Source organism: Pogoniulus pusillus, chromosome 40 (assembly GCF_015220805.1).
Source record: "Pogoniulus pusillus isolate bPogPus1 chromosome 40, bPogPus1.pri, whole genome shotgun sequence".
Taxonomy (NCBI): Eukaryota; Metazoa; Chordata; class Aves; order Piciformes; family Lybiidae; genus Pogoniulus; species Pogoniulus pusillus.
In genome coordinates this window covers 6949690-6968473 of record NC_087303.1, presented here as the reverse complement: position 1 = coordinate 6968473, position 18784 = coordinate 6949690, and the positions used below count along the sequence as shown (strand labels likewise).

The window sequence follows — 18784 nt, the reverse complement described above, 5'->3', positions numbered from 1 at the left end:
TGCTCTGGCTGCAGCCAGCACACAGCTGAGGTTGACAAACCCCACCCTGGTCCTTTTGCACCAAGCAGGTTCCAGCCACCCTGCCCCCAACCTGGAGCATTCTTGTGGCCCAGCTGGGCACAATCTCCCTTCAGGTAGCTGCAGAGAGCAATGAGGTCTGCCCTGAGCCTCCTCTTCTCCAGGCTGCACACCTGGCTGCTGTGGCCAGGCTGCCAGGGAACAGTGCTGGCTCCTGGGGAGTTTGTCACCAACTGACACCCCCAATGCCTTCTCCTCCAGAATGCTCTGGAGCCACTCCTTGCCCAGCCTAGGTCTGTGCTTGGGATTGCCCCATGAACAGAGTCAGAACACTCTGGAATTCTACAGCCCACCAGGTTTGGAGCATCACCTGCTACCGGGAACCTCCAGCTGCCAGAGTGTGCTTGCAGATCCTGCCTCTCCCCCGCAGGCTTCTGAGAAGTCTGTGACAAAAGAGAGGAGCAGTTCACTGCCATTTCAGAAACCAAGTACCCTGAGAAGGAGGGAAAGATGCAGCTGCTCTGCATTTTCAGTGTTAAGAACATTCACCCCACAGCTGCAGCCTCCAAACCACAGCAGCTCAAAAGCTGAGCTCCTGTGGGCACTGCCAGCAGCGAGATTCAGTTTGACTGCGCAGAGGTGGCCAAGCCCTGTTCAGGTCTGAACTAGCCACGGCCCACAGAGAGGAAATGTTCCCTCCATGGGGCAACACCAACTGTCTGGAGACAGAAATGAGTCCCCCAGCCCAAACCTGAGCAGCAAACAGCTGCTGTTAGCTTGGATTCAAAGGCAGGACAACCTGAGCAACCCAACTGCACTGCAGGTCTCACCTAGAGACAGGGCTGGGCCAAAGGAGTCAGAGAACTGTTTCAGCTGGAAATGACCTCCAAGCTCATCCAGTCCAACCAGCAACCCAACCCCACCATGGCTACTGAATCATGTATCATAGTATCATCAGGGTTGGAAGAGACCTCACAGATCATCGAGTCCAACCCTTTACCACACAGCTCAAGGCCAGACCATGGCACCAAGTGCCACGTCCAACCTTGCCTTAAAGTGCCCCAGGGACGGCGACTCCACCACCTCCCCGGGCAGCCCATTCCAGTGTCCAATGACTCTCTCAGGGAAGAACTTTCTCCTCACCTCCAGCCTAAATCTCCCCTGGTGCAGCCTGAGGCTGTGTCCTCTCGGTCTGGCGCTGGCCACCTGAGAGAAGAGAGCAACCTCCCCCTGGCCACAACCACCCCTCAGGTAGTTGTAGACAACAATAAGGTCACCCCTGAGCCTCCTCTTCTCCAGGCTAACCAATCCCAGCTCCCTCAGCCTCTCCTCCTAGGGCTGTGCTCAAGGCCTCTCCCCAGCCTCGTTGCCCTTCTCTGGACACGCTCAAGCATCTCAATGTCCCTCCTAAACTGGGGGGCCCAGAACTGAACACAGCACTCAAGGTGTGGTCTAACCAGTGCAGAGTACAGGGGCAGAATGACCTCCCTGCTCCTGCTGGCCACACCATTGCTGATGCAGGCCAGGATGCCACTGGCTCTCTTGGCCACCTGGGCACACTGCTGGCTCATGTTCAGGTGGGTATCAATCAGTACCCCCAGATCCCTCTCTGTCTGGCTGCTCTCCAGCCACTCTGACCCTAGCCTGTATCTCTCCATGGGGTTGTTGTGGCCAAAGTGCAGCACCCTGCACTTGGAGCTATTGAACCCCATCCCATTGGACTCTGCCCATCTGTCCAGGCGGTCAAGGTCCTGCTGCAGAGCCCTTCTGCCCTCCAACCCAGCCACATCTGCCCCCAGCTTGGTGTCATCTGCACACTTGCTGATGACTGACTCCATGCCCTCATCCAGGTCATCTATGAAGATGTTAAAGAGGATGGGGCCCAGCACTGATCCCTGAGGGACACCACTAGTGACAGCTGCCAGCTGGATGTGGCACCATTCACCACCACTCTCTGGGCTCAGCCCTCCAGCCAGTTCCTAACCCAGCACAGAGTGTTGCCATCCAAGCCAGGGGCTGACAGATTAGCCAGCAGTTTGCTGTGGGGGACAGTGTCAAAGGCCTTGCTGAAGTCCAGACAGAGCACATCCACAGGCTCCCCACAGCCACCAAGCAGTCACCTGAGCATAGAAGGAGAGCAGGTTGGAGAGGCAGGATCTGCCCTTCCTAAACCCATGTTGGCTGGACCTGAGCCCTTTGCCATCCCTTAGGTGTGCTCTTATCACCCCCAAGCTGACCTGCTCCATCAGTTTCCCTGGCACTGAGGTCAGGCTGACAGGTCTGTAGTTCCCAGGTTCCTCCATCCCACCCTTCTTGTGGATGGGGACCACGTTGGCAGTTTCCAGTCTCCTGGGACCTCTCTGGTGAGCCAGGACTGCTGGAAAATGATGGAGAGCAGCTTGGCCAGCTCAGCTGCCAGCTCTCTCAGCACCTGTGCCATGGCCACAGGTTTCTTGAACACCTCCAGGGTGACTCCACCACCTCCCAGGGCAGCCTGTGCCAGTGCCTGACCGTCTGCCTTCTACACTGATGCTCAACTGTTCTGTGGATCTAGGTTCAGGAAGGCTAAAATCTCCCCTTCCAGGGCCAGAACAGACTTTTGTATCTACTTTGTGATACCTTTTGGGAGAGCAAAGGAAATTTTAGCTTAAAAAAGTTTCCTGTTAGGAGGGCTGTGAGGATGATGAGAGGATTGGAGCACTGCCTGGTGAGGAGGGGCTGAGGGCCCTGGGGCTGCTTAGTCTGGAGAAGAGAAGACTGAGAGGGGATTGAATCAATGTTTATAAACATCTGAGGGGTGGGGGACAGGCTCTGGGGGTCAGGAGGGAGGGAGGGACAGGCTCTGCTCACTGCTCCCTGGGCTAGGACAAGCAGCAGTGGATGGAAGCTGCAGCACAGGAGGGTCCAGCTCAGCCTTTGAGAGTCCCAGAGCCTGGCACAGGCTGCCCAGAGAGGTTGTGGAGTCTCTTTCTCTGGAGCCCTCCCAGGCCTGTCTGGATGTGTTCTGTGTGCCCTGAGCTAGCTTGGATGGTCCTGCTCTGGCAGGGGGTTGGACAGGATGATCTCTTTGGGTCCCTTCCAGCCCCTGACATCTGTGAGCTGTGAGCCTGTGACTTTTAGAAGAGCTACCAGACAGAACTCATCAGTCCTGACAGCAAAACCCAACCAGCAGTGGGAACTCAGGGGCTGGCAGCACTGTGAAGTGTTAACAATGAACCAAAGCAGCAATGTTAGGGAACCTCCTGGAGCTCTACAGAGTGAAACTGGGAAAATACTGAGCACAGGGGGGACGTGTGGCATTGTCCCAGCACAGGGGCTGAGCCCCTCTCACCCTCTGCTGATGTGCCCCTCAGATGTGCCCATCAGTGCCCATCAGTCTCTCAAGCACCACGAGCAGAAGGGGTTTTTTACAGCACAATAGCACTTGCTGAAAGAGCCTAAAAAGCAGAACTGGACCCAGCCCTGGAGCTGCGATCTCAGAAGTGATTTATTCTTAACCTGGAGACATTTCAGGGGCCTGGAAGCAAACTGCATTTGCAACTCTTCAACTTCTTCCACCTCTCTAATAGTACAATTCAATGGCAGGTGATAATGAGGAGGTAATGCAATTGGAGGGGCAGTGATGAATGCAGACTCCAGGGCCACAGAGGCAATCCCCCTCCTGCTGCAATTCAATGCTGCTTTGAACAGGCAGCGGCAGAGGCTGGCTGCGGAGGGGCTGTGAGGGACAGCTGATGTATGACTTCATGACAGTGTGAGAAAAGAGCAGCCCAGGAGAGCATTAAAAAAGCCCAAATTAGGTGGATTAAAGTAACAAAGGCCTTGACAGATGATTCCCACATTAGACCCAAGATCAATTGCAGATAATTACAGCAAGTTCTGCCGAGCCCAGGAACAGGCTTGGAAATGAGGCTGTGTTTTCCCAGGCTCAACCAGAAAACGGCTGCTGACAGAGCTGCAAATGGCACAGAAGTTTGCAGGCTGACAGACACAGAGGGGAGTTAGCAGTGATGCAGAAAAAGCCCAGCCTGCCGCAGAGGCTGAGGCCACCAAAGCAAACCCACTGCTGGGAACCAGCACAGGAGTGCGGCTGAGGAGAGCCCAGCAGGGGGGTTTAAGGGAGGGAGCAGCTGCTGTGGAGAGGAGTTACTGGGGAGGGAGTGAGGGTCCCGATGGATGAGCACCTGGGTGAGGGCTGGGGGGGCAGCAGAGGTGGGCAGCATGAGCTGTGCAGCCAGACTGCAGCCAGGAGGGAGGCCTTACCTCCTTGTTAGCAAGGCAGCACTCAGGGCCTGTGTCTGCATCCTTCAGGAGTTGCTTAAACATCAGAGGGGGAATATGGAGGTCTTGGAATCAGCTGAAGATAAGGGAAGGTGCCTAAAAGTGAGAGATTGGCAAAGTTCAATTCGTGTAGCTGGGCAGCTGGGGAGGAGAAGGATGGGTTAGCAGTGCTGGCAGCTGTGCATGCCACCAGCCCGAGGGCTACAGGGCTTTGCCCCCCATGCAACCACACCAGGACTGCCCCAAAGAACCCATTTCTAACAGAAGAAAAAGCCCAGAGGGCTCCAGGTCCTAGGCAGTGCCTGGCTGCAGCAGGAGCCCCACGCTCGGAGCCCCAGCTCAGGAAGGCAGCAGAGTGCAGCTCTGCAGGCAGCACAAGGCAGCTGCCTGCCTGCCACGTCCCAGCAGCCGCTCGGAGGAGGAGTCCACACGCGTGGCAGAGCAAGTCTGGAGGTCCTCTGAGTGCCTCCAGGGCACAGGAAGGGCAGCCCCACATCTGGAGCTGGGCACCACAGCAGCCACAGTGCCATCAGCCTGCCCAGGCGCCCAGCGTGGAGGCTGACAGGGCACCCGTGGGGCCAGCTGCCAGCCCTCCGGTGCCACTGCCAGCAGGACCAGCCCACGGGAGGCGAAGGAAGGGTTAATGTTCACTCACGGATAACACTGGGGCCAAACTCCTTTCTGCTAAGCAAATGTGAAAGTGCTGAACCCTGCTGCCGGCGCGGAGCTGGAGCCAGCAGCTGCCAGCCTTGCGCCCGCAGATGCTGCCGATGCCTGCTCCTCGGCGCCTGCCGCCCGGCGCTGGGCACGGCGCAGGCTGCGCTGCCCGGGGCACGCCGAGCGCCGCCTTCCAGGGCAGCTCAGGGACCCTCCCGAGGCGGCTGTCAGCTTCTCTCAGTGGCTGCCCAGCTGCAGACCCCACAGCCCTGTCCCACCTCACCGGCCCCGGGCAGGACGAGGCGGGGGGAGCAGCCCCAGCCCCCTGCCAGCCAGCTGCCGGAGGGCACAGCACATCTGCCTGGCGCTGGAGCCTCCTTCAGGCCATTCCGGCGCTTACATAAAGGAGGAGTGGGGCAGAGCCACAGCCACGGACCACAGACTCACCCCCCGAGGTCAGCCGCAGCCTTCGGAGGCAGAAGGCTCCTTCCCAGCCACGTGTTTGGCACCCACCACTGCTGCCCTCAGCAGCTTCCCAGCACTGCTCCCTGACAGGCTGCTGAGGAGCTCTGATTCCTTCAGCTGGCACTTCCTCGCTTCCAGTCTGGATGATTCCATGATTCTATGGCTCATCCAAATTCAGTCTTAGTCCAGAGCACAGCTGCTGACACAAGAGAGGATGCACCAGCAGCAAAGAACCCCCCCACCGTGGCTGCAGCAAGGTGACCTCTCAAGAAACCCTTTGCTCACAGACAGGTTCAGCCCATCCGAACCGAACACCTCACAAAGACACAAAGGTCACAGAGCCACAGCTTGCACTGGGCTGGAAGGGACCCTGCAAGCTCATCTTGCCCAAGCCCTCTGCAGGCAGCAGGGACAGCTCCAGCTAGAGCAGGCTGCAGAGGGACACACCAAGCTCAGCCTTGAATGCCTCCAGGGATGGGGCCACAACCACCCCTCTGGGCAGCCTGTGCCAGGCTCTCCCCACCCTCACTCTGCAGAGCTTCCTCCTCATGTCCAACCTAACCCTGCCCTGCTCCAGTGCCAAACCACTGCCCTCATCCTGTCCCCACAGGCCCTTGTCCCTCTCCAGCCCTCCTGTAGGTCCCTTTCAGATACTGAAATGCAGCTCTGAGGTTCCCCTGGAGCCTTCTCCTCTCCAACCTGAACAGCCCCAAGTCTGCAGCCTGTCCCCACAGCAGAGGTTGTGAGCATCTATGTGAGCATCTCTGAGCATCTTTGTGGCCTCCTCTGGACCCTCTCCTCTCCATCAGCTCCAGGTCTCTCCTGTTTTGGGGGTCCCACAGCTGGCCCCAGCCCTGCAGGTGAGGTGTCCCCAGAGCAGAGGGTCAGGATCTCCTCTCTCCAGCTCTGCCCACGCTGCTTTGGATGCAGCCCAGGCTGCCCTTGGCCTTCTGGGCTGGCAGTGCCCATTGCTGGCTTCTGCCCAGCTCCTCCCCCACCAGCACCCTTCTCTGCAGAGCTGCTGTGGCAGGATCATTGCCTTGGAAATGGAAACCCTTCAGTTCCATGACAGTGGCCAAGGCTAGAGGCCTGTTTCTGCCTCACCACCACATCTACCACTGGCCCCAGCCCCCTGGCAGTAACCTTCACCTCCCGGGCCCTGGGTGCCTCCAGAAGTGTTCTGCAACCATTTAATTCAATAATGTTCCCTTGTCTGAAGGAAGAGGCAATGGGCACTGACAGGCAGCTGCAAGAGGCAAACTCAGCAGATTCAGATCGTATAAGCCACACCAGGAGTGCACTGCAGAGAGACCTTCCTGGCTTGTCTCTGTCATCAGCTCAGCACAGCACACCCAGCACAGCACTGCCAGCACAGCACAGCACACCCAGCACAGCACAGCACTCCCAGCACAGCACTCCCAGCACAGCACAGCACAGCACACCCAGCACAGCACAGCACAGCACAGCTCAGCACTCCCAGCACAGCACAGCACTCCCAGCACAGCACTCCCAGCACAGCACTGCCAGCACAGCACAACACAGCACTCCCAGCACAGCACTCCCAGCACAGCACTCCCAGCACAGCACTGCCAGCACAGCACTCCCAGCACAGCACTGCCAGCACAGCACTCCCAGCACAGCACAGCACTCCCAGCACAGCACTGCCAGCACAGCACTGCCAGCACAGCACAGCACTCCCAGCACAGCACAGCACTCCCAGCACAGCACTGCCAGCACAGCACAGCCAGCACAGCACAGCACAGCACTGCCAGCACAGCACAGCACTCCCAGCACAGCACTCCCAGCACAGCACAGCCAGCACAGCACTGCCAGCACAGCACAGCACACCCAGCACAGCACTCCCAGCACAGTACTCCCAGCACAGCACTCCCAGCACAGTACTCCCAGCACAGCACTCCCAGCACAGCACAGCACTCCCAGCACAGCACTCCCAGCACAGTACTCCCAGCACAGCACTCCCAGCACAGCACAGCCAGCACAGCACTGCCAGCACAACACACCAGTCCCAGCACAGCACTCCCAGCACAGCACTCCCAGCACAGCACAGCACTCCCAGCACAGCACTCCCAGCACAGCACTCCCAGCACAGCACAGCACTGCCAGCACAGCACAGCACTCCCAGCACAGCACTCCCAGCACAGCACAGCACTGCCAGCACAGCACACCAGTCCCAGCACAGCACTCCCAGCACAGCACAGCACACCAGTCCCAGCACAGCACTCCCAGCACAGCACAGCACAGCACTCCCAGCACAGCACTCCCAGCACAGCACAGCACTGCCAGCACAACACACCAGTCCCAGCACAGCACTCCCAGCACAGCACACCCAGCACAGCACACCCAGCACAGCACAGCACAGCACACCCAGCACAGCACTCCCAGCACAGCACAGCACTCCCAGCACAGCACAGCACTCCCAGCACAGCACACCAGTCCCAGCACAGCACTCCCAGCACAGCACTCCCAGCACAGCACAGCACTCCCAGCACAGCACTCCCGGCACAGCACAGCACTGCCAGCACAACACACCAGTCCCAGCACAGCACTGCCAGCACAGCACAGCACAGCACTCCCAGCACAGCACAGCACAGCCAGCACAGCACTGCCAGCACAGCACAGCACAGCACTCCCAGCACAGCACAGCACAGCACACCCAGCACAGCACTCCCAGCACAGCACTGCCAGCACAGCACACCCAGCACAGCACAGCACTGCCAGCACAGCACTGCCAGCACAGCACAGCACTCCCAGCACAGCACAGCACAGCACTCCCAGCACAGCACAGCACAGCACACCCAGCACAGCACAGCACTGCCAGCACAGCACACCCAGCACAGCACAGCACTGCCAACACAGCACTCCCAGCACAGCACAGCACTCCCAGCACAGCACACCCAACACAGCACAGCACTCCCAGCACAGCACTGCCAGCACAGCACAGCACTCCCAGCACAGCACTGCCAGCACAGCACACCCAACACAGCACAGCACACCCAGCACAGCACTGCCAGCACAGCACTCCCAGCACAGCACTGCACTTCCAGCACAGCACTCCCAGCACAGCACTGCCAGCACAGCACAGCACACCCAGCACAGCACTCCCAGCACACCACTCCCAGCACAGCACAGCACTCCCAGCACAGCACTCCCAGCACATTTGGTGCTTCTGTGCTCCACAACTTCCCTGGAGGTGTTCAGGACCAGGCTGGATGAATCCTTGAGCACCCAGGTCTGGTGGGGAGGTGTCACTGCCCATGGGCAAGAGCTGTCATGACTCTGTCCTGGGCTGCATCAAGAGAAGGGTCCAGCAGGTGGAGGGAGCTGATGCTCCACTTCCAGCCTGCTGCAGTGCAATCACTCCTGGGACCATGTCCAGTCTGGGCTCCTCTGGCCCAAAGGAGGCAACCAATGTGGTCAGAGGGCTGAAATTCCTCTGCTGTGAGGCCAGGCTGAGAGAGTTGGGCTTGGACAGCCTGGAGAAGGCTGAAGGGAGACTTTATGGTGGCCTTTGAGTGCTTCAAGGAGCTCATCAGAAGGACAGAGAAAGACTTCACCAGGACTGGAGGTGATGGTTCGAAGCTGCCAGAGCCAGGTTGAGATTGACTGTAAGGAAGAAATTTTACACTGATAGTGATGAGACCTTGACCCAGGTTGCCCAGAGAGGTGGGAGTTGCCCCATGGCTGGCACCATTGCAGGTGAGGTGGTCGGGGGCTGTGAGCAGCCTGCTCTGGTTGGGGATGTCCCTGCTGGCTGCACTGGATGAGCTTTAAAGGTCCTTTCCCACCCAACCCCTTCAGTGATTCTGCCTGGAAGGACTCCACAGCTGCCCCCCCCACCACGGCTGTCTGACAGCAGTGCTCAGCTCACCCCTCCCAGCCCAGCTCACCACCCTGGTACAGTTGGACACCCAGTACACACCAGGCTGTGGCCTCCAGCTGCCCACTGAGCTGTCCCTGGCACAGAGATGCCCAGGGCAGCAGCAGGCTGCTGGGACCCAGCTCATCATCCTGGCACAGCTGGACACCCCCTCCCCTGGCTCTGTGCACACGAGACTGCAGCCCCCAGCTGCCCACTGAGCTGTCCCTGGCACAGGAGATGCCCAGGGCAGCAGCTGGGAGCCAGCTCGTGGGGCAGCAGGCAGCTGGAGCTCTGTGAACTGCAGCTGGGGGTCACTCTGAATGCCACCAGCACCTCCTCAGATGAGGTTCACCACCACAGGCAGGAGGAAGGCTTTGCAGCCAAAAAGCAGTCCCTAAGGGGAATGCATTTACAGGATGATTTTTTCCTCCCCCTTAAAATCCTCCCTCCCATGTCAGGCTAATGAAATTTGATTAATTTATTAATGATTTATTGGTTTTGGTTTGTTTTTGAGCAGCTTCACAAGATGTGTGCTGAGCAGAGAGAGCAGCAAGTCCAAGCACATGGCAAGGCTGCTGATAATCCAGAGAGGTTTCATGCTGCATGGAAGTGAAATTGGGCCCAGAGGCTAATTAAAAGAGGAGCTGAATTAGGATGAATGAATAATCAGCATTATTCATTCACATCTCATTTGCATTGAAATGTAAGAACTTGTTTGATTTGCAATTGCTTCTGAGGAAGCACAGGGTAAGACTTCACTGCTGAAGGCAGAAGGCAGTGATACCCAGCTCCAGCAAGGTCCCAGCATGGCACAGATCCTGCCCCAAGCTGCTGTTCCTGTGCCCACCTTCCTGAGCAGCATGAGGGGAAGGACATGGGGACCTGCTCTGCTCTGGGGAGACCTCACCTGCAGGGCTGGGGCCAGATATGGGACCCTCAACACAGGACAGACATGGACATGATGGAGCAGCCCCGGAGGAGGCCACAGAGATGTTCAGAGGGCTGCAGAACCTCCCCTGTCGGGACAGCCTGTGGGAGTTGTGGCTGTCCAGCCTGGAGAGACCTCCAGGGAGACCTCAGAGCTGCACTTCAGCATCTGAAAGGGATCTACAGGAAGGCTGGGGAGGGACTGTGCAGAAGGGGCTGTGGGGATAGGATGAGGGCAATGGTTTGGCATTGGAGCTGGGCAAGGTTAGGTTGGACATCAGGAGGGAGTTCTGCACAGTGAGGGTGGGGAGAGACTGGCACAGGCTGCCCAGAGGGGTGGTTGTGACCCCATCCTTGGAGACATTCAAGGCTGGGCTTGGTGTGTCCCTGTGCAGCCTGCTCTAGCTGGAGGTGTCCCTGCTGCCTGCAGGGGGATGGACAAGATGAGCTCGGAGGGTCCCTTCCAGGCCAATGCAATCAGTGAATCTCCTGGGAGAGGCCAATTCACCTCTCCTTTTCAGGGGTGTTTACAGCCCTGTGCAGCTGCACAGAGTGAAAACCCAAATGTATTGACTTGTGTCCTTCACAGAGTGGCTGAGGTTGGAAGGGACCTCAGAGCTGATCTCCTCCAACCTCCCCACCATGAGCAGGGACACCTCTCAACTAGACTCAGCTGCTCCAGGCCCCATCCAACCTGGCCTTGAATACCCACAGGGAGGAGGCAACCACAGCCTCTCTGGGCAGCCTGTTCCAGAGGCTCCCTACCCTCTCCTCGCAGCACCTCCTGAGCTCCAGCCTAGCCCTGCTCTGCCTCAGCCTCAAACCATCCCCCCTCACCCTGGGGGTGCCAGCGCTGGGACCCTCTGCCCGCACGCAGCTCCCTGCCAGCACAGGTTCGGTCATCCTGCAGAGCTCTGGAGGAGCCACAGCATCAATGTCAACTTGGAAACCCCTTCTGAACGGTGCCTTGCAGTCCCGGGCGTGCTAACGAGGCTGCTGCTGCTGCCCGGAGCCCAACGAGCCTCGCTGCATCATGAGACCGCACAGCCCGCGCCGGGTATAAATAGGACTCCCGAGCAGGGGGAAGAGGTAGAGATATAATCAGAGCCTTGTGCTGTCAGAAAAATCACCATGTCAAACCCCTGCCTGTTTGAAACCCAACAGACACACAGGGGCCCACCCCAGCAGCCGGCTAAAGATAAACTGGGAGCGCGGATGGGAGCCGAGCCGCAGCCTGCCCCGCAGGTAACGCCGGCACGGGAAGCCGAGCGGCAGCTTCAGCAGCACTCCCCCGCGGTGACACGGCTCAAACGAAATCTGGAGGTGGCTCACGCTGGCCAAAGCCAGCCAGAACCTGCCCTGCGGCAGCCGCAGGAGGCTTCACCCCCTGGCCAGGCAGCCCGGAGCAGCTGCGGGCCGGAGCGGGGCCGCGGACAGGCTGCGCCGGAGCCCGCCCGGAGCCCAGCGCGGAGCGGCGCTGCCCGCAGCCTGCACCCGAAATAGGAGCTGGGCTCTAAGAGCCTCTTATCGCTGGGAGACCTCTTTTGGGGTCTGTCAGCCCAAATCCCCTTCTACAAGCTCAGCGCTCGCTGTGCCCTGCGGACGCCGGGAATGAGCTGTACCAGCTCGGGGGTGGGACAGAGCTGCCGAGCCTGGCAGCGCTGCAGCAGCTCAGGACAGAGCTGCCAGGCGCTGAGCGAACCTGAGCAGGCTGCTCCTCGGACGTGTCCTGCAGAGCAGAGGGCTCCGGCAGCGGCAGGCAGCCGCGGGGGCGCCTGCACCCCGGTGAAGCGCAGTAACGGAGCCAGCGAGCGGGCGGCAGCACCGAGCCGCAGCCACACCGCCACGGCACCGTGCCAGGCACCAGCGCAGCGCCGGCGCCAGCAGCCTCTCCCTTCTCGGGCACAGCACAGCGCTGAGGAGCTGCTGCACCCCGGCTCAGACCCCAGCCGGAGTTAACCCTGCCCAGCCCCTCCAGGGCTGCCCTCTCCCCTCACACACCTCAAAGCATCTCCCTGCAGCTTGCCCCTGCTGAGCCCAGGTGGGCTGGAGCAGCTCCTGGCCCTGCGCCCCACTGCCTGCCCCGGCTCCTGCTCTGCTCTCGCCGCTCGCCAGGCAGCAGCTGGTGAGGCGCAGCAGAGCTCCCTCCCGCTGTAACCCAGGCCCTGAAAGCAAGAACACAGAGCAGGCAAAAGGGCGACTGCCCTGCTCTTGGTCAGGCTCCGAGTGTGAAGCTGCCAGAGAAAACACCAAGCACAGAATCAGAGAGCTTTAGAGGCTGGAAGGGACCTCCAGAGATCACCCAGCCCAACCTCCTGCCCCAGCTGGATGACCCAGGGCAGGTCACACAGGACTGCAGGCTGGAGTTTGGAAAGTCTGCAGAGAAGGAGGCTCCTGAACCTCTCTGGGCAGCCTGCTCCAGGGCTCTGTCAGCCTCCCTCCTGTTGAGAGGCTCTCCTGAGACCAAGGGCAAGCATTTAACCAAGCCTGAGCTCCTGGCCCACCAGCCCAGGCTGCCTGCAGCCAGCATGGCCAAGGGGCTGCTATCTGCACCCTTTAAATCCAAAGATCAGGAGGCTACTCCCCAGGACTGTTCCTACCACCTGAAATGACCCTCAGACTGCTGAGAGTGGTCTCAGGGTGGATCCAGGCCCACAAAACACTTGCAGCTGTGAGCTGTCAGCTCCTGTTCTCCTGCACCCAGAGGACCCTGCAGGTCTTTCCACAGGGTGACCTTGTACATAGAGCACTCAGCTCCCCCAGACCAGGGAGTCCTCCCCACAGCAGGTATCCCTCAGATGAGACACCTAAGGGCTGCTGAGCCCTGGTTCAGCTACAAGAAGCCTTCCCACCTGCCAAAGTCCTTCACAGACACCAAATGCCACCAAGTTCAGTGCTGTGGCAGCTTCTGTGCAGCCAACAGAACCACCTCTGCACTTCAGCCACCTGCTTCTACTTTGAAGATGCTTCACCCCCAGGTTCCCTTGTCCCCACACACACTACCCTGAGGAAGGTCCTAACATTCCCCCCATTGGTACTTCCAGCCACCAACTCTGCCTCCCAAAGCAGGGGCACCTGAAGCAGGCTGGCAGGTCCACGTCCAGCCAGGTTTAAAGGAGCTGAAGGCTGAAGCCACAAGCTGCTGCCTGCAGCTGACCACCTCTGCAGCCACAAGTTTCTTTCCTTACATGTGAGTGGAATTCCCTCTGGTTCTCTCTCTGCCCACCCCCATCCCTAGGCACCACTGAGAGGAGTCTGGGACAAGAGCAGCAGAGCAGCTGCTCCTGTAAGGATGAACATCATGGAGCAGGGATGAGTTACAAGGGCTTGAGGTACACTGGGAGGTGACACTGGGACCCAAGAGCCTTCCTGGTCACAGTGCCCAAGCACAGAATGCCAGCATGGGGGGTTGGAAGGGACCTCTGGAGATCACCCAGTCCAACCCCCTGCTAAAGCAGGGCACCCACAGCAGCTTGCTCAGGAGCACAATGCCTGGGGGGGTTGGAAGCTGTGGTAGTTTGAGGGGTCCCAGGTCCCCCTTAAACAAAACCACAGGGGCAGAGGCCCCTTCCAGAGCCCATCCCAGGGCCCATTCCAGAGCCCATCCACAGAAGCTCTCCAGAGAAGGAGACTCCACAACCTCTCTGGGCAGCCTGCTCCAGACCTCCAGCAGCCTCACACCAAATAAGTTTCTCCTCCTGTCCAGGTGGAGCCTCCTGGGTGCCAGTCTGTGCCCATTGGCCCTCATCCTGTCCCTGGGCACCACTGAGCAGAGTCTGGCCCCTGCCTCTTGCTCCCCATGGCTCCTTTGGCTCTTGCTGAGCACTGCTCAGAGGCCCTCTGGGGCTGCTCTTCTGCAGGCTCTCAGCTCCTCAGCATCAGAGAGGGGAGGATCCCCCAAGCCTGCCCTGTCACCCAGCAGTGCCTGCAGCACCACCAACGTTGGAGTGTCCAGCACCCACCTGCACTCTGTGTTGCTGCAGGGTAAAGATGGGATGGGGACAATGACAATGGGCAGGTACTAAGTGACCAAGCCCACGCCAAGGTGTGTGAGGGACAATGAGGTGGGGGTTAGGGCAAACCCCACAGATGCACCTCCTGTCAGGATGTGCTCCTCAGGCTGTAAATGGCAGAGGGAAGGAGGGCACAGGGCAGTGTCTCACCCCTGCCTCAGACTCCACAACAGGACCTGTGTGGCCAGGCCTGGCACCACCAGGAAGGGGAAGAGCAGAGCTCAGGTGACACAGAATAGCTTCTGCACATGAAGGAGGCAGGACTGTGATGCCCTGCCTGACATTCCAGACCTACAGCCTGGCACTGCCACACACAGCAGCAGGATGAATCCTGCCTTTCCACAGACCCAGGAGCTCTCTGGTGCAGGCTGCAGAACACAGGAGGGCTGTGCTGTGTCCCAGCCCCAGCCTGGCCACTGAGCACACCTGCTGCTGAAGAGCCTTGGTGCAGGCCAGAGCAGAGCTGCACTCACCTGGGTGCCTCTGTGCCTGGCAGGGCAGAGTCCTCCCTGCGTGGTGCCAGGCAGGCAGAGATTTCCCTGTCCCCACGGGATCAGCCACTGGACACCCACAGCACCCTGCTGACCACTGCTGACCACAGCATCACAGAACCTTGGAGGTTGGGAGGGACCTGCAGAGCTCATCCAGTCCAACCCCTGCCAGAGCAGGATCCCCCAGGGCAGGGCACACAGGAATGCATCCAGCAGGGTTCTGAAAGCCTCCAGAGAAGAAGACTCCACAGCCTCTCTGGGCAGCCTGCTCCAGGGCTCTGCACCCTCACACCAAAGCAGTTTCTCCTCCTGTGGAGCTGAAACCTTCTCTGCTCCAGTTTGTGTCCATTGCTCCTTGGCTCATTGCTGCTGAGCACCCAACAGAGCCTGGCCCCAGCCACTGCCCCCCACCCCTCAGCCATCTGCACTCCCTGCTCAGATCTCCTCTCAGCCTCCTCCCGACTGGGCACCCCCAGGGCTCTCAGGCTCATTTCGCAGGGAGATGCTCAGGTCCCCCAGGCAGCCTCCTGGCAGGTCCCTGGCCCCGGCGGCTCCTGCTCTGTGCCCGGAGGGCTGCGTGGCACAGGGAAGCGACAGGCTGGAGGCAGCTGACCCAAATCTCTCTCCTGACCACTGCCGGGCAGAGGGAAGGCGAAGGAGAGCAGTGCTGTCGGCTCCTGTTCGTCAGAGCAGGCACAGCCGCGCCGGGCACAGGGCACAGCACCTCGCCCCCCCCCTCCCCCCTGTGCCATGGCAGGCAGGAGCTGCTCTGGCGCTGGCTGCGTGCAAAGCCCAAAGCATGAATGGGCTGCAAACGACACAGGCAGCAGGGCACAGTCTGGCACAGCAGCTCTGCCATGCTGCAGCATGCCACTTGCCTCTCTCTGACCCAAATACAAGGACTTACTTGCCAGCTCTCTCCTCTGGCCTGGCATGAGGCACCAGCACACCCTACCCTCACACCAAACCCAGGCAAAGCCTTCTTCAACGACAGCTCTGGAGCCTGGGAACAAAGGGCTGGAGACAAGGTCTTGGGGATGCTGGTGGCTGAAGAGCTGGCACTGAGCACTGCCAGCCCAGAGCCTGGGCTGATGCCAGCAGTGTGGGCAGCAGGGGCAGGGAGGGGATTCTGCCCCTCTGCTGTGCTCTGCTGAGACCTCCCTGCAGTGCTGGGGCAGCTCTGGAGTGCTCAGCACAGCACAGGCAGGGAGCTGCTGCAGCAGGGCCAGAGGAGGCCACAGCAGTGCTGGCAGGGCTGGCAGGGCTCTGCTGTGAGGCCAGGCTGGGAGAGTTGGGCTTGGGCAGGCTGGAGGAGAGAAGGCTGCAGGGAGACCTTCTGGTGGCCTTGGAGTGCTGGAAGGGCCCAGCAGAGAGCTGGGGACAGAGCTGTGAGCAGGAGCTGCTGGGCCAGGCCAAGGGGGGATGGTTGGAAGGTGAGAGAGGAGCTTGAGAGTGGAGAGAAGGGAGAAATGTTTGGCAGTGAGGGTGGGGAGAGCCTGTGCCAGGCTGCCCAGAGAGCTGGGAGCTGCCCATGGCTGGCAGCAGTGCAGGGGAGGCTGTGTGGGGCTGTGAGCAGCCTGCTCTGGGTGGGGAGGTCCCTGCTGGCTGCAGGGTGGCACTGGGTGAGCCTTTGGGGTCCTTTCCTACCTAAACCATTCTATGAGTCTATGCCCAGAAGGCAGACAAGGACCCTGCACCCCTTCACCACCCACAGCTGTAGCAGGACCCCCACTCAGAACAGCTCTGCTGAGCTTGGGCAGGGCTTTCGGTCTGCAGCTTCAGCAAGGGCCAGAGAGCTCTGCAGACCCTGGTGAGCCTGGACAGCTCCAAGCTCAGGAGGGTGGCAGTCAGCCAAGCCTGCAGGTCACCTGCTCACCGCTGCCTTCCGACACCCCACGAGGCTCTCCTGCCAAACTCTGGCTGCTGCTGCAGCTTCTCCCAAGTGCTGCTCAAGTGCAGAAACGAGAGCAGAGTCTCAGCCCAGGAAATTGAGTTTCAATGTGATCTGCTGGGAGAAAAGGAGCAGGAAATCAGAGCAGGCTGCAGGCTGGCACGAAAGGTCCCTGCAGCTGGGGGCCAGCAGGAGCCACAACAGCTTCACTTTCCAGGGGTAAGATGCAGGCTACCAACAAACACAAACTCACCCAGGGAGGTGTGTGGGGAGAAAAGGAGAGCCCCCAAACTGGCATCTTCTGAAAGACCTGGACCCTCTTCTAGCCCCCCAAGGAAGAGCCCTGGGGCTGAGCTGCCTGCACTGCCTCACACCAGCTGGCACAGCACACACCAGCTGGGCTGCCTGCTCCTCAGAGCAGCCACAAATCCCCTCTCCAAGAGGGCCCTTCTCCCACCATGCCCTGTGCCCCAGGAAAGCTGCACTTCTGCAAGAGGCTCAGCAAGGGCAAGTGCAGGGTTCTGCAGCTGGGCCACAGCAATCACTGCCCACACAGCCTGGGGGAGCAGGTGACAGAAAGCAGCACCCTTGGGGGTGCTGTGGGCGAGAAGCAGGACAGGAGCAGAGTGAGCCTGCAGCACAGAGGGCAATGGCAGCCTGGGCTGCATCCAAAGGTGCATCCAGAGAGGGCAGTCTGCCACTCTGCTCTGCTGAGACCTCTCCTGCAGTGCTGCAGCCAGCTCTGGAGCCCTCGATAGAGGAAGGACATGGAGCTGCTGGAGCAGGACCAGGGGAGGCCATGAACACGCTCAGGGGGTTGGAGCAGCTCTGCTGTGGGGACAAGCTGAGGGAGCTGAGGGTGCTCAGCCAGGAGAAGAGAAGGCTCCAGGGAGAACTAACAGCAGCCTGCCAGGACCTGAGGGGGTTACAGGAAAGCTGCACAGAGACTGCTCCCAAAGGCCTGCAGGAACAGGACCAGGGCACTGGCTGCAAACCAGAGCAGAGCAGATTTAGGTTGGCTGTGAGGAACAAGTTCTGCACCAGGAGGCTGCTGGAACACTGCAGCAGGTTGCCCAGGGAGGTGGCTGTGGCCCCATCCCTGGAGATGTTCAAGGTGAGGCTGGGCAGGGCTCTGGGCAGCCTGACCTAGTGAGGATGTCCCTGCTGAGTGCAGGCGTTGGGCTGGATGAGCTTTGGAGGTCCCTTCCAGCCCAGCCCACTCTGTGATGCTGTGATTCCAAGAGCAAGGCAGCAGCAGCTCAGCCTTTGCCCCCTGCCTGCCCTCCCTGGCCACGGATCTGCTCAGCCTGCTCAGCCCCAGAGCAGGGCAGGGAGCAGCCAATGGCAGCAGATGAGCCCCAGGCACAGGGCAGCTGCTTAAGGCAGGCACAGGACTCCCTGCAGCTGGCTGAGGCTGTGGTGGAGAGAGCTGGAGGTGGGCAAAAGCATCCTGAGACCCTCCAGCTGCAGCTGTGGGCAAGGTGACAGTGCCAAACCTCCCCTGGGCTCTAATGGCACAGAGCTGTCTGGCTTGGGGAAGCCTTCTGAGATCACCCAGCCCAACCCAGCCCCACCATGGCCACCAAACCCTGTCCCCAGGTGCCATGGCCACAGGACTCCTGAACACCTCCAGCCATGGGCACTCCACCACCTCCCTGGGCAGCCTCTGCCACTCCCTCACCACTCTTTTCCTCCTCTCCAACCTCCCCCTCCCCTGGTACAGCCTCAGGACATTTCCTCTCCTATCCCCTGACCCCAGGCAGCAGAGCCCAACCCCCCCTGGCTGCAGCCTCCTCTCAGGGAGCTGCAGAGAGCAATGAGGTCTCCCTCAGCCTCCTCTTCCCCACACTGCTCCCCCCCAGCTCCCTCAGCTGCTCCTCCCCAGCCCTCTTCTCCAGACCCTTCCTCACCTCTGATGCCCTCCTCTGGCCCTGCTGCAGCCTCTCAATGTCCTTCTGGCAGTGAAAGCCAAAAACTGACCTTGGCACTCAAGGTGTGGCCTTGCCAGTGCCAAGTCCAGGGGCACAATCCCTGGGTGCCAGCTGGAGCAGAGGAGGCGCCAGGGGAGCAGGAGGGGAGACTTTGTCAGTGCCAGGATGACAGGGCCAAGGTCTCATCAGTGTCAAACATCTCTGCCTCACATCCCATCTGAAGTGGCAAG

The 18784-nt window shown here is 60.0% G+C and overlaps 1 protein-coding gene across 1 annotated transcript in view; it reads right to left on the bottom strand.

Moving 5' to 3' along the window:
• GJC1 (gap junction protein gamma 1) overlaps positions 1–18784 on the bottom strand; it is a 41774-nt gene that overhangs the window by 4892 nt on the left and 18098 nt on the right. The window contains exons 2-3 of the mRNA XM_064174571.1: positions 4282–4395; positions 389–461 (exon numbers count right to left, since the gene is read on the bottom strand). The gene's annotated coding sequence lies outside the window, so the exon portion shown is untranslated. The remainder of the gene's footprint in view (positions 1–388; positions 462–4281; positions 4396–18784) is intronic.